This window comes from Canis lupus, chromosome 14, assembly GCF_003254725.2.
Source record: "Canis lupus dingo isolate Sandy chromosome 14, ASM325472v2, whole genome shotgun sequence".
Taxonomy (NCBI): Eukaryota; Metazoa; Chordata; class Mammalia; order Carnivora; family Canidae; genus Canis; species Canis lupus.
This window is the reverse complement of record NC_064256.1, coordinates 11252301-11267312: the sequence shown is the minus strand read 5'-3', so window position 1 is coordinate 11267312 and position 15012 is coordinate 11252301. Positions and strand designations below refer to the sequence as shown.

Genomic DNA, 15012 nt, shown 5'->3' with positions numbered 1-15012 from the left:
TCTATTATTTTATAGTTTAAATGGTCATTCAAGCATAGAATCAATTTTATTCTCTAAATTTATTGTCATTCTAATCACAATTTCAAGTTGTAAAGTGGTAATACTGTTGCCTGATTTATAGACTCTCTAGTTTTATTTTACTTGAGTATATTTTATAAAGCAGAATTTAAAAGCTCTAGGTTAGAAACTTTAGAGTTGGATACTGGATGGAAAATTCTAGACTGTCTAAAGTATATAATAGTTCCTGGTCTTATAAAAGCTTAAATTGAATTAAATTCAATGATGGGCAAGACATAGTGCATGAGATATTTAAGTCCATGATTTAAATTTTTTTTTAAAAAATAGCACTCTTCTTTCCCAATAAACATTATATCATATCCTAATACACTTAGAAGGTAAAGGAAGAACTGTTCAAGCTAAGGCAGGGCAAGGCACTTACCTTCATCTTTTAAACTTTTCTGCTAAATAGACACAACCCACTTACATAAAACACACTCTTGCTCATACACATATACACAACTCCCTTAGGATTCTGCAGAACTCCATTTGAAAATGATCAATTAACACTAAGAAAACAATGCATGGTAATTTGTGATTAACTCCCCAAATGAGTAGTATTGTTTAGGGATAGGGGAGATTAATATCTACTAGGAGCATTTTATCAAATATGTATAAATTATCTCTTGCTGTGTATCCAATTAATCCCCAAATTTAGGGGCTTAAAACAACATTTATTGTAGTTTCTGGGGTCATGGATGAGCAAAAGTCAGTCGGGTCCTCTAGCTCAAAGTCAAGGTCTCTTAAAAGGCTCTAAGGTATAGGCTAGGACCATGGTCATCTCAAGGTTCTGCTGCTTCAGGATCTGCCTGCAAATTCTCTCTGTTGGTTTTGATAGAATTCAGTTCATTACAGGCTCTGGAACTGAAGACTTCCACTCTGTTCTGGCTGTGGGCTAGAGACTACTCTTGGGTTTTTGCCACATGGGCTCATTTGGCAGCTCAGAACGTGGCAACCACATTTTTGTGAATGAGGGGACAAAAGGAGTATGAACAAAAGTCACAGTCTCAAGGAACATAAAAAGATCTATATTTTTATAATCAGTATTATTTATGCTCTTCAACCTGAGAAATGTTTTGCTAATGATAATGAATCAGATGTTTTATGTTCTTTAAAATTTTTTTAGAATTTTTTTCCTCTAGAATCTTTGAATATTGGCATTTTTTAATGCTGAATTTTACATATCTAAGTTTTATAGAATTGCTCATAACCTCAAGTGTATGTTTTGAAGAGGGAAACAGGATATTTTTTTTAATTTTTTATTTATTTATGATAGTCACAGAGAGAGAGAGAGAGAGAGAGAGAGGCAGAGATACAGGCAGAGGGAGAAGCAGGCTCCATGCACCGGGAGCCCGAGGTGGATTCGATCCCGGGTCTCCAGGATCGCTCCCTGGGCCAAAGGCAGGCGCCAAACCGCTGCGCCACCCAGGGATCCCGGAAACAGGATATTAATGGGAGATGTGGTAATGTCTCCAGACAAAACTTAACATCTTGATGTGTTTAAGATGAACCACGTTTCTATTTGAGGTATAATTTGTGCCTTTCTTCATGTCACAACATTGAGCCCCACAGTTATTGATGAATATGAGCCAAAGCTCTTTATTCTCTGACAGAGGTCAGAGACACATGTCACTTCAGAACTGAAAAGCAGCAAAACTAGGAAGCAAATACTATGAATTGCATGTTGGGATGGCATTTAGTGTGCAACAAGCAGCTGTGGTTAATAGGATAACTGATACCAAATGATCTACATGAGCATTATGCAAACAAGGCACATTTAAAAAGTGAGGTTTCTTCTGCATATTTCTTACTGAATTCCACCCAGAGGAATTACAAATGCAAGACAGTGGAGTTCTTTCAGAAGCACTTCAGTAATCATGCCTCATTTTCTCAAGCAGAGAGAGAAAGAAGCAAAGATAGAAAGCTGTCTTTTTCTAAAATGAAGCCCCAGGCAAATTAAAGTTATGCTGCCTTTTATCTAATACTACCCTCGAAACATCTGGAATCACAGAGCTGGAAGGTAGTTCTGGGCTTTAAAAGACTTTTGCCTTTAGAGAAGGAGTGTTTTTAGGAACAGGACAGACTAGGGACTGGGTAAAATCTATAGCACAGGACTCCTTGGGATCCCAAGAACTCTTATGCATGTTGCGTGGGGCCAGCTGGTTAATTTTACCAACACTCTCCACTCTCACTTTTGTTTGAATTGATATCATATTTTCCCCAGTTAAAGTCCTTAAATTCCATCATTCACCCCCAAGTCCCTATTGGCTACTACTGATTCTACAGTAATTTATGCTGCTGCTCCCTGATGCTTCCAGCTAGACCACACCACTGCTTTCCCTTTCCAAGTGCCCACACTATGACCTCCCACTCCATCACCATCCACATCCTGTCAAAGCTCTCCACTGGCTTTCAGCTGGACTCTCAAGAGACCATTGCAACTCCCTACATCTGCACCATACTGAAAGTTGTCTGCCCGGCTATGAAAAGTATTGCTCTGTCAGTCTGTTCTACCAAACACTTAATAAAGCCCCTAAAAGTGTTCTTCATTTTTAACTCCCTTTGGGAAACCAAACTGTCATACCACCCTCTAATTTTGACATGGATGTATGTATGCTCCCACCTTTCTAAAATCTTCTTGCATCAGAAAGCAAGGCTCTTTGATGTTCCAACTCTTTCTTGTCCCTCCTCCTGTAAATGAGGTTCAAGACCCTGTTTAGGGATAGGCCTGGGGAATTATTTTAACTTTGTGTACCATCACATTTTAAGACATAGTGCTCTACTTGTTAGGATAGGAGACATGTCAGTACCACCAGCAAGCTCTGGGTTCCTCATATTTTAATTCCTACAGGATGAAGTCACTCAGGCACTCTCTAAGCATTAACACTTCTCTTTCATCTTAAAGAATAACACTACAGGACTGAACACTATATTGAATAACTCAGACAGAAAATGATAAGAGTTAAGAGCTAAAAGCGAAAATGGGGTTTGAGAAGGGAGAGTCCCACCTCAGCTGTAGCCAAAAGAAAAGTGTTGTGGTCAAGGTGAGGCTAGAGATATGATTCAAAAGAAGAGAAGTCGAGTGAGACCAACAGAAGGACAGGTAAGAGGGCTGAATAACCATATTAATCTATGTGGATTTGAGTATTCAACTATAGGCTAAAAACACTGATCCTTCCTCTCTGTAATAAAAAGATATTTTTTCTTATGTTCTTAGAAAATCAACAACTTTACAATTATGCAGTTTTAGACTACTAAGTTGAACTCTGCATAGTAAGAGAAGATAAGAAAGTTAGTTCATGACTCAAAATACTAACTTAAAGGGAAATATCTCTTTGTATAATGTTTATTATTGTTGATTGTTAATGTTGCTGTGATTTTTGCAAGTGCCATCAAAGGGTTAAAAAGAAACAAAAAGTTTAGACGGGAAGATCCTTGATGTTTTTACCCAATCTTTTCACTTGTAGGCACATGTAATCTACAACGCTCTATTAGTCCAGAGAAGCAGAACCAATAAGATGTGTGTGTGAGAGAGATTTATCTCCAGGAATTGATTCATGGGATTATGGAGGCTGCCAATTCCCAAATATGCAGGGTAGTCTGGCAGTCTGTAGACTCAGGGATGAGCCAATGTTGTGGTTCAAGACCAAAGGCTATCTCCTGCAGAATTCATTCCTCCTTTGGGGAGGTCAGTCCTTTTGTTCTATTCAAGCCTTCAATTAATTGAACAAGGCCCACTCATTATGGAAGACAACCGGCATTACTCAAAGTCCACTGATTTATTTTATTTTATTTTTTTAAATTTATTATTTATGATAGTCACAGAGAGAGAGAGAGAGAGAGAGAGACACAGGCAGAGGGAGAAGCAGGCTCCATGCACCGGGAGCCTGACATGGAATTCGATGCCGGGTCTCCAGGATCGTGCCCTGGGCCAAAGGCAGGCGCCAAACCGCTGCGCCACCCAGGGATCCCAAGTCCACTGATTTAAATGTTCACTTCATCTGAAAACACCATCACAGAAACATTCAGAAGAATGTTTGACCACATATCTGGGTGTGGTGGCTCAGTCAAATTGACATCTAGAATTGAGTCATTACTGATTCTTATTTTTTTCCCTATAATCCTAGTGGCAGTGGATACATCACTCACTCGTTCTTTCCAGCCCTCAGTCTTCCCTTTTGTAAAAGGAGGAAAGGTGATTTTTAAGTTCCCTTCTATTCCAATCTTACAATATTGCCTTCCTTGATGTAATATCTTTTTTCATTTTTCTCTTTCTTCCCCACAAATACACTTTTATAAATAGATAACTCTACAAGCAGAAGCAATTGATGATTAACTGATCTAAATACATGGCTATGATATCAGTAATTGCCTATTTTTTTCCTATGTGAATAGTATTCCCATGCATTGTTAGAAGAATATATTGAGTTGCTTTTTCACTAATGCTGATAGGTTTGAGCTCTATCATCATTTTTTAAACTAAATTGACCTTGAGGCTAAAGGTACACACAGCAACAACAACAACAAAACTTGCTATTATTTCAGTGTAGACTGTGCCCATAGAACAAAGGCAACTGGCTTCTAGGGGATTTAATGACTTTATTCACCTTAGAAATGTATTCTCCAATTAACTGAACTGACTAGACTAATGCTCTAATGTAGCACACTAAGATTCGTGAGAAAATGCTAGTTAAAATGCCAAACTTGAACAGCAAAACAATGTCAAACAGACACTACCAAGATTTCTAATTTAAGGCATGATTACTACATGAAAAGATGCTGGCAGTTCTTGGCTTTCCTGCATTAAAGATTGAAAAATAGAGTGTCAAAAAGTATAGGCTTATAAAAAGTTCATCATTTATTTTTTCTTCTTTTTTTTTTTAAGTTCATCATTTCTGATACATAGTTCTACCTTTCTAGTGTGTGCAAGTAAGTTTCTACTGTCATTAATCAGAAATGGTCAGAATCAGACTTTTAAAAAAATAAAGCCTTCTCGCCAAAGTACAGTGGCACTCCAGAATGCTTAGCTGGTGCTGCACAAATACTTGGCTCTGTAGATTTCCCTAAGACTCAGCTCTGTGTGAAGATACTTGGATTCACTCTTCAAAAATAGCTTCCGTGCTCTAGAGGGAATGCATGTGAAGTAACTGTAATGAGACTATTTTTAAAAAACAGAATTTCAGGGCAGCCGGGGTGGCTCAGCGGTTTAGCGCCTCCTTCAGCCCAGGGTGTGATCCTGGAGATCCTGGATCGAGTTCCACGTCGGCTCTCTGCGTGGAGCCTGCTTCTCCCTCTGCCTGTGTCTCTGCTTTCTCTCTCTCTCTCTCTCTCTCTCTCTGTCTCTGTCTCTAATGAATAAATAAAGTCTTTAAAAAAATAAAAATAAAAACAATTTCAATTGTCAAAAATCCCAGATATTATAGAGAAGACTGATGTGGCCACATCCATAGTATTTCCTTAAGAAAATTATGACATTGGCAGTGTCCAGGAGAAAATAAATATGTTTTAATTTCATAAATAAGGAAATCCAGGATTTAGTTATGGCAGAATTAATTTAGCTAATTCCCACAAATGTATGATATTTTTTGAAAAATTTGGGAAAGATTCTTACCTTGAGGCCATTTATCACAGAACATTAGAACATTCCAAAAATACACCTAAAATGGACTTTTCAAGATTCAGGAGGCTTAACTGGAATTGATTACTAAAGAACAAATAAATGTGTTAAGAACTTCACATGTGTTTTATGCCCTTAGAGGATCAATCTTCACAATTCAACTGTGGTCTTGGAGATATACTCATTTCTGTTTTCTTTTAAATGTATTTATGTATATATAAATAATGCTGCAAACACATGCTTTAATAAGAGCAGCAATATCAAAAATACTCAAAGCAAGAGCTATGTTTGAGCTATAAAAATTCCCTTGTGTTTAGCCTAACATTGTTACTTTTGAGTCTGAAATTTTTTTAAATATGTCATACTGATAATAGGCATTTTATAGTCTATAGGCAAAGTGAATATTCCATTGGCTGGTATGTAATATGTGTCTTATTGATGACACGACTCATCTAGCTAAATAAATAGTCAAATATATGTGTGTCTAAATTTTTGTTTGTTTTCTTAGAAAGTTATAAGATCACCAAAATTGTCTTTAAAATCCAATCCAATGAGCATTTTTCAGTTTTTTCTCCCTTCCAATAACAGATGGACACGAGTGCATATATTGACTCAGCACTATTAATTGCTGTTGTCTGGAGGTTCAACTTCCATAGAACTTCTCATTTCTGTGATTGCATTTCTCTCCTTGCTGGTTTCTTCTTTCTGTAATAAACAGCAAGGGATTTCCTTTCCCCAAGCTTGGATGGCTGCTACACGCCCTCCTTTGGGAATCTCAACTCTTACATGGATTTAGAATATATATGGAGATATACTGAAATGACTCCTTTATCTAGCTCTGTCACCTGGATGAGTTATATTCCTAAGTGCCATCTATTTTTCTTGCTCTATGACTTTGTGCTTATATACTCTGCTATAACTGAGAAAGGCACATTGACAATATGTGATAAGATTCCAGTAAATGAAAATCCAAACATAAAATTGATTAGTATTTCTTATATTTCAAAAATTTGCTACAGTATCCTTTAACTACAGAATTTCAATAGCTTTAAGGTTTTATTAGTATCATTTCATCTCTTCATAAATAAATTGCCTCTCACCTTAATTAGTAACTTATTTATCACCAACCAACTCTCTATACAGAATTGTAGATATAAGGTTCTAGGAACTTATAAAAATTAAAGATAAGTAAGAAAGATAATAATTTAGTAATTTGCTAATTAAGATATACTCTTCTATATCACAATAACAATTTCAATTTTCTCTGTGTAGTGCACAAAGTGAGGATAATAAATAAGGTGAAGTTGGCTTTTTTATGTATAAGAAGGCAACTCCCTTTAGAGTTATTTTTTTTTAAAGATTTTTTATTCACTTATTCATGAGAGACACACAGAGAGAGGCAGAGACACAGGCAGAGGGAGAAGCAGGCTCCTCGCTGGGAGCCTGATGTGGGACTCGATCCCAGTATGCTGGGATCATAACCTGAGCAAAGATAACCGCTCAACCACTGAGCCACCCAGGCATCCCTCCTCTTACAGTTATAACAGGTAATTGACAGAAAGGATTTATGATAAAGGCTGTTTCATCTTAAAAAAGGCAACAAATCATGGGCTGATTCTGAATGTGAATGTAGTTAAAAAGCTCATTTAATGGAAAGAGAAGAGCTGGGTTTTATCTCCCCGGTTTCATCTCATGCCACTCTTGTGCTTATTTCCTTTGCTCTTGCAATCCCTTCTAACGGTTTCTCAAAATGGTCCAAATTCTTTTTTGCCCAGGGTGTTTGCTCACTGTATCCCTCTGATTGAAACACCCTTCCTCCCACTCTTCACTTGGATAATGCTCACTCATATTTTGGAAACTCCCTTATTTGCCCTTCCAATCTAAGCGAAGTCCTCCTCATTATTCTTTTTCATTCCTCATTGTTTTTTATTCCACTTCAGCTTTTTTTCAAAATTAATCATGTATTTCCTTGTGTGTTTATCTTCCTATAAACTGCAAGTTTCATGAAGCCAGGGAAAATATTTTATTGTTGTAACTGTAGTGTCTAGCACATTGTAAATTGCTCAGTATTTATTGAATGAATGAAATAGTTCTTAATTACAGGAATTTCAACTCTCTAAATAATTCTTGCAAAATGGTTAAAGTGGAGCATAGGATAAAATCTTGACACATTTTTCTGACAAATTCATATCACAAAGAGTAAGTGAAACAATATAAATATCCACTTTTCTTGATTTAGACATAAGTAAATACTTCTTAGTGATAAGAACCTTGGAGGCTATAGCATTGGGAAAGGAAGTGATTACTAAACATTGTTATAACATTATATTTATACACTCATCTGTAGAATGGGAGCAAGATCTGTTCTGCTAATATTCTAGAGTCTCTGTGAAGGCCAAATAAGCAAAGGTATATCAGAAAGCTTGTAAAGCTGTATACAACTATAAGATGGTAGTTTGAGGAGGTGATATTTAAACTTAAATAAATAAATTAGATCTATTTCTCAAAAGATATAATTTTTATATAATACATAAATTATATCTGTTATTTAGGTAAATAACAGATATAAGCCAAATAAGGTAAAGGACTTCTAAAAATATAAGTGAAGTAGGTCAAGGCACTTTATTTTAGCTCTGATAAAATAAATGTTAATTATAGAAAATGTATACAGTTAAGATCTAAAAAAAAATAAAATTTCCCTCAATTTTCCCTTGGAAATAATACTTTTTAAAATTTTATAGATATCTTGACACTTAATTTTTGTTTTTATTAATGAAAATGGTGTAATTTTCTAAAACTGCTTTGTAATCTTTTTACTTCATGCTAGAACTATTCATTCATTCTTGCATGTCTTCACTGATCCAGTAATTATCTATCAAGCCCCTACTCTATGTAAAGTATCACATTTGTTACTGGGAAGACAGTGGTGGTCAAGAGAGAAAATAACCAAAAATTACTCCATTAAACATTTAGTTATAGTACTAATAAATGATAGGGGAGAGGTATATGCTGCGAGCACACTTAATGGAATGTGTGACCTTGCTGGGAACTAGGAGGTCAGGGGAGGCATATCTTAGCTGGGATTTGAAAGATAGGAAGGAATTAAGCAAATGATCTGGAAGGGCATAATAGGCAAAGAACTTACTGTAGGAAAGTACTTGCAAGTATGATTTTTGGATGGGGACAGATATCAAAGCATCATTAAAAAGTGGAATTCTGAACATAGTCTTGAAATAATTCTAGGTAAGGGGGAAAAAGGGAACAACAGAAAAGATTTGTTAAAGAAATCAAAGAACAGGAAGTTTTTTCATACTCAGATTATAAAAGAATACCTAAAAATTATGAAAGAAGGAACATAGAATAAAAAATGTTTTATTCAAGGACCATTCAAATATGTCACAGTTTGGGGGACCTTCTCTGATCTCCTTAAATAATTCAATTGGGATATCAAGTTGAGCTTGATGTAGTCATTCCCTACCTGTTGGAAATAGATGCTTATGGAGTAAGTTATTGTATAGATGCCATGAGCCCAAAGCATGTACCACATACCATCTTCATAGATGTGTCTCTGAATTATTTTTCACATGTATTTAGATGGGTGCTATGCTTAATAAAATACAAGTACTTTTAAAAGCATTACTTTTCCTTGGTAGCTATACTATCTATTTGTCTGAATTATGTCACTGATCCCTCAGCCACTTCTCTCTTGTACTTAGTTCTAGGATTATTGGCATGCTTTACAATCTTATCTGCCATTATCCTTAATGAAGTTCAGTGTTGATATAGAGAATCTTTCTAATATCCTGATTTCTTGGCTGCTTTACCTACTTTTCCCAGTGATCCTTCATTCTAAAACCGCTATTTATTCCTTATCTTAATAGTCAAATTCAATCATTTCCAACTCAGATCCTTCCATGTTGGGAAGATCTCCACTGACAGACAATTCTTTTTCAGAATATTCTAAGAATTAATAAATACATATATTTATATTTACATAATGATTTATGACTTATAAAACATCCTCTCCTGCATTATCCCTTAGATCTTTCAGTAGACATCTCTCATGCAGTCCTTTTTTGCAATTCTGACAACTGACAGAGTTGAGGGTTTAGTTCATATCTATTTTGTGCCAGTCTCAGCCTCTTGATTGTAATACTATCAGCTAGAAATGCCTTTGGGCACTCCCAGTGTTGTAGGGTGGGGGGTGGTAAGCTTCTCACAGACAGCTCTCTTTCCAAACCTGTTTTACAACTGAACCGACTCTGCAGTTCTTAAATATGATTGCAAGATGACCTTCAGCAGCAACTATGAGAAAACTTTGAAAAAATAGAAGTTTATTACTTACACCACCCAGAAATTACACAGTAGACCTGGGGCCACGTGGTGAGGTGGGGAGTAGGGGTTGTGCAGAGGTCCAGGAAGTTCTGCTTTCATTGGAGTTGAGGATGCAGGTCTAGGGTTTCAAGGGCTCACTCTTTACTGGTGAATTTAAAACATGAGTGGGAATTTGAAGCATGAAAATAAAGATTAAAAAAACAACAAGAAAACAAACTAGTGGCCCAAATGGCCAATTATTGAAATAGATATCAAACAAAGGAGCTTCAGTGTGGGGAGGTGTGCTGGCTCTGTAGCTGGTCATGGGACTGACAATGTGTTTGTAGAAGATAACTGTCTTTAGAGTAGGTACCTCACCAATCAAAATGTAAACTGAGCCCTCATATTACAAAAAAAGGGGGGAAAAAACAACTGCCAGCGCTTATACTACAATATCTCTGAATTATAATGGTATTAGAGAGCCTATAAGATCACAAGAACCTTACTCATATTTTAAAATTTTGGAAAATTATTTTGCATATTCTATATGAGCCACAAAGCAACCAACTTTTTGCAAGCAAATCATGCAAACATTAGACTTTTGCCTATTGAAGCACTGACTGAGCCAAAGGTAGTATAGAAGGGAAGGGGGTCTTAAAAGGTGAGCAGATTATAACAGGTGACACATACAATGCTAGAATTGGGGGGGGGAAATGATTTTGTGATAAGCAGTTAACATTTTACTACTAAACTTGTTATGGTGTTTCATAAACCTTAAGACATCGCTGGAAGTAATCAACTTCTATTCTGCATCCTCACTGGCTTACAGCCAAAGAAGTTTTCTAATTCACAGTTAAAGATTTAATAGATTCTCCATAAATGTTGATTAGTTGGCTCATTTTTTTTTTTTTTTAGGATTCTGCTATTTCAATAATAAATGTCAGAATAGAGTACTGCATAAATGAATTGCTACCTAAGGAAGATAGCTACATTTCTAAAGGCAGGGAGATATCCTAAAACTTAAGAAAACATTGAGTAAGTGAGTGAGTGAGTGAGTGAGTGAGTATGTTCTAAGGCACAGATTGATTTTTTTTTTTTTAGTGCCATTCTTTTAGTAACCCATTCATTCATTCATGGAACACATATTTATTGGAACCCTACTTTTTGCCACACACTGGGCTAAGATCTTGCCGTATAAGGATGAAACGGGACATTCTTAGCTTCCAGTCTAGGTTAGGTGGGAGGGAGACAATTCAAACAGGAATGGCAGTGCACAGCTATTAGTATTATATTAGAAAAGCAGAAACAATGGCTAATCTAGTATAAAGGGATTCAAGGAGAAGTTTCATGGAGAAAAGACCTATAACCTGAGACCTAAGGGATGAGTGTCACATGACAGATCTTAAATAGGCTTGAGGAGTGCAGTGAGGAAATTGAGTAAAGCATTTCTTGAACTGGGACCAGCAGCGAGAGCAAGGTACATTAGATGGCAAAGCTAATTCGACTGCAACACCATGGCCAGGGAATGGCGAGCCATAACTCAGGAGAGGCCGGAGGGGATTGGAGGGTCTTACAAGCCATATTGAGGGCTCATGGGAAGCAGTTGCTGGGATTTTAAGCAGACATTTGGCAAGATCATTATTGGATGCATTTAAAAAGTTCTCCTGGCTTGTTTTTTTTTAATTTTTTTAATTTTTTAATTTTTTAATTTTTTTTTTTTGCGTTTGTCTGTCACTATATCAGGCCTGGTTCTTGATGACTCCAGACACTGCCCTTCTCACTCAGGGCTGTAGAGTGCATTTATCATAGGTTTTTAGAAGTACCTTGTAGATATTTCTTAATGAATTCTCCTATGACTTTTGTAGTTATTACTTAATTACCAAACACTGGAGCAAGACAATAAACTTCAAAGTAAAATGACTCCAGGGGAGGAGGCCAAGAAATAAAGGTACCAACTAACTTTGCATAATTATATTGGCCCAAAGAGGCTGATTAGTGTAAAATGTGAAACCATCTAGGCAGAGAAACACAATGGTTCTCTAAGGCCTCAGAAACTGCAAACCAAGCACGTTTTAGAATTGAGATAATATAGATTCTGACTAAAAGTTTGTTCACTGATATAAAGAATGCAAGCACAAATTCAGGAGTTCTGCTTTGCTGTTCTTCCGAAGAGCTTGGGGTTCATTGTCCCAAGAGACTGCTGCTTTTGCAATTCCGCCTGAGTCTAGCATCAGAAAGAGGCAGAACACTTGACTGCAGACTTGCAAGAAATAGCGGTTCAGACTTAGTGCCAGGAACATGCAAGCGAGCGAGGCAGCCTGAAGACTTTCGCTGTTTCCCACTTCAAGTGCTTCTCAGTTCAGTCGTGGGAAGAATGAGTTTCGTGGGCTCTCCTGTCCTGTCTTCTGAGACATGGAGTTTCCCTTTATGCCCACTTGCTCCTGACTTTCTATCCCTATGAATGGTATATTCAGATGCAATTTTATTGAGACCTCATGAAACTAAGTAGAAGCCTTAAGTATCAAGATTGAGAACTCATGCACCACACTGAATTGATACAGAATTCTAAATGTCAGATGTTATGGTCAGGGAAGCCCAAGTTTGTGAATAGGAGGGTCATAGTCAGTAGTTTAATATCCATCTGCTTAGGGGTTGTGTAAAAGGAAAAAAAATAAACAGAAAATACTTAATGACTTTTTTGAAAAGATTTTTTTATTCATGAGAGACAGAGAGAGAGAGAGAGAGAGAGAGAGAGAGAGAGGCAGAGACACAGGCAGAGGGAGAAGCAGGCTCCATGCAAAGAGCCCAACGCAGGACTCGATCCTGGATCTCCAGGATCATGCCCTGGGCTGAAGGCAACCACTGAGCCACCCAGGCTGCCCTTAATGACTTCTTTATCAAAGAATAACCCTTCTCAACTTTTAGGATTTTAAATTGGTTAAATAATGTAGATGTACCACACAGATCCTTGTTGTGAGGGAGCTTCACGTTCTAGTTTATTTATTTCATTAGAGAATATTGATTGAGTGCTTATCAGATACAGAGTATACAAAATAGATAGGGATTTCATTATCTTTTACGTGAATTCCCACAAATACCTTCTGGACTTTCCCTGCCTCCAGCAAATGTTCCTTCTAGTCCAACCTCCTGACAACCAACTGCCAGAATTATTCCTTCAAAACACAAGTCAGATTGCATCACTGCCCTAGTGAAACATTTTAACAGCTCCCATTGGCAATTGAATGAAACCCAAATGCTCTTTCTATTATCTGCTTGCATTTCTAGGTTTGTGTCCTAATACTCTCTTTTGTGCTCTGTTCCAGCAAGACTAGAGATTTAGGCATTATTATCCTTCCATGCTTTCACATGTGCTACTTCCTTGATCTTGATTGAGTGCACTTTCTTCCCTTTTTCTGCTTTTGCTCTAGGCAGTGGAATATATACTAAAGACACTTCCCGTTGCCTTAACTTTCATTTCTCCGGAAAGTATCATCCTTTAAAAACCATAAGCTCTTCTGTAGTGTCCTGGTTTTAATAACCCAGTTTGTGTTCATTCTCCTAATACTGTTTATCATGTATGGATACTCTGGTGAGGACGATGGGGTCAGAAGAGATGATCAATGGATATGAGAAGAAGAACGATGTAGAAGGAGGTCTTTGTGAAGAGGATTCAGTTGAGGAAGCAGACAGAACATTGGAGAAGCCCTCAAAGAAGCTTCCAATGCACTGCCAATACTGATTAATTCTATCCACTCAAAAGGCTCGACAGATCACGTCTCTTTTGGCTGAGATCTTATACATATTTCTACCTCTTTAAGTCATCATCATCCCTCTACCATATGTAGTCATTAATAATTGTCATCTAGGATTACAAATAATATACACATACTATGTATACAACCAACTGTGCCTGAAGGAATAAGTAGGTGGATAAAAGAGATAAAGGCAATATAATCTATGGGAAAACACATATAAAGTCATGGAGATGTAAATGTATGTGTGTCTTCAGACCATGATGCAAATTCACTGTGACTACAGTGAGATAAGCACAGAGGACGTAATATTTATTTAATGATGTTTCTGATCAAGCATCATGGTGTTAAGTACAAATATCCTTAAATACAGTAGACTCTGCAACTTAGTGAAGCAATGCAAGACTGTAAACTCCACAAGAACAGAGACTGTGTCCTTGACTTTGGTAGTCTGGTACTAGTGTTTCATTTCTGGTTCTCTTACCTTCTGTGATAAGCAAGGACACTCCACTGTTTGTAATCAGCTGTGTCCTGTATATCTGAGAACATTCTTAATGTGTATGCACAATCTGGGGATTTTTTTTATAATAAATTTATTTTTTATTGGTGTTCAATTTGCCAACATACAGAATAACACCCAGTGCTCATCCTGTCAAGTGCCCCCCTCAGTGCCCATCACCCATTCACCCCCACCCTCCGCCCTCCTCCCCTTCCACCACACCTAGTTCATTTCCCAGAGTTAGGAGTCTTTATGTTCTGTCTCCCTTTCTGACAATCTGGGGATTTGGAGGGAGGATGGGAGTTTTGCCTTTTTCCCTCACCTGGCATTGATTATTCCAGATTTTCTGAATAAGTCAAGGGTCTGTTCCTAAATATTAAAAATTCTTATTTTCCGGGATCCCTGGGTGGCGCAGCAGTTTGGCGCCTGCCTTTGGCCCAGGGCACGATCCTGGGGACCCGGGATCGAATCCCACATCAGGCTCCCGGTGCATGAAGCCTGCTTCTCCCTCTGCCTCTCTCTCTCTCTCTCTCTGTGACTATCATAAATAAATTTAAAAAAAAAATTCTTATTTTCCAGGAAGTTGGATGGTTGGTATGTAGAGTTCAAAACTAGGGAGATCCTCTTTTCTAAAAATTAAATAAATTTTAAGTAACGGGCTTTTTTCTGTGACAATAAAAACTGCTTTGGTTAACTAAAGCAAGGTGATCTGTTCAAGAAATTGAAAAATGTTTCCTTTTATTACCTTTGGTTTAGCAACATAATAGTTGAAA

General features: G+C 37.1%; 1 pseudogene; it reads left to right on the top strand.

The window, feature by feature from the left end:
- LOC112675023 (60S ribosomal protein L31-like) overlaps positions 1 to 15012 on the top strand; it is a 106018-nt pseudogene that overhangs the window by 56376 nt on the left and 34630 nt on the right.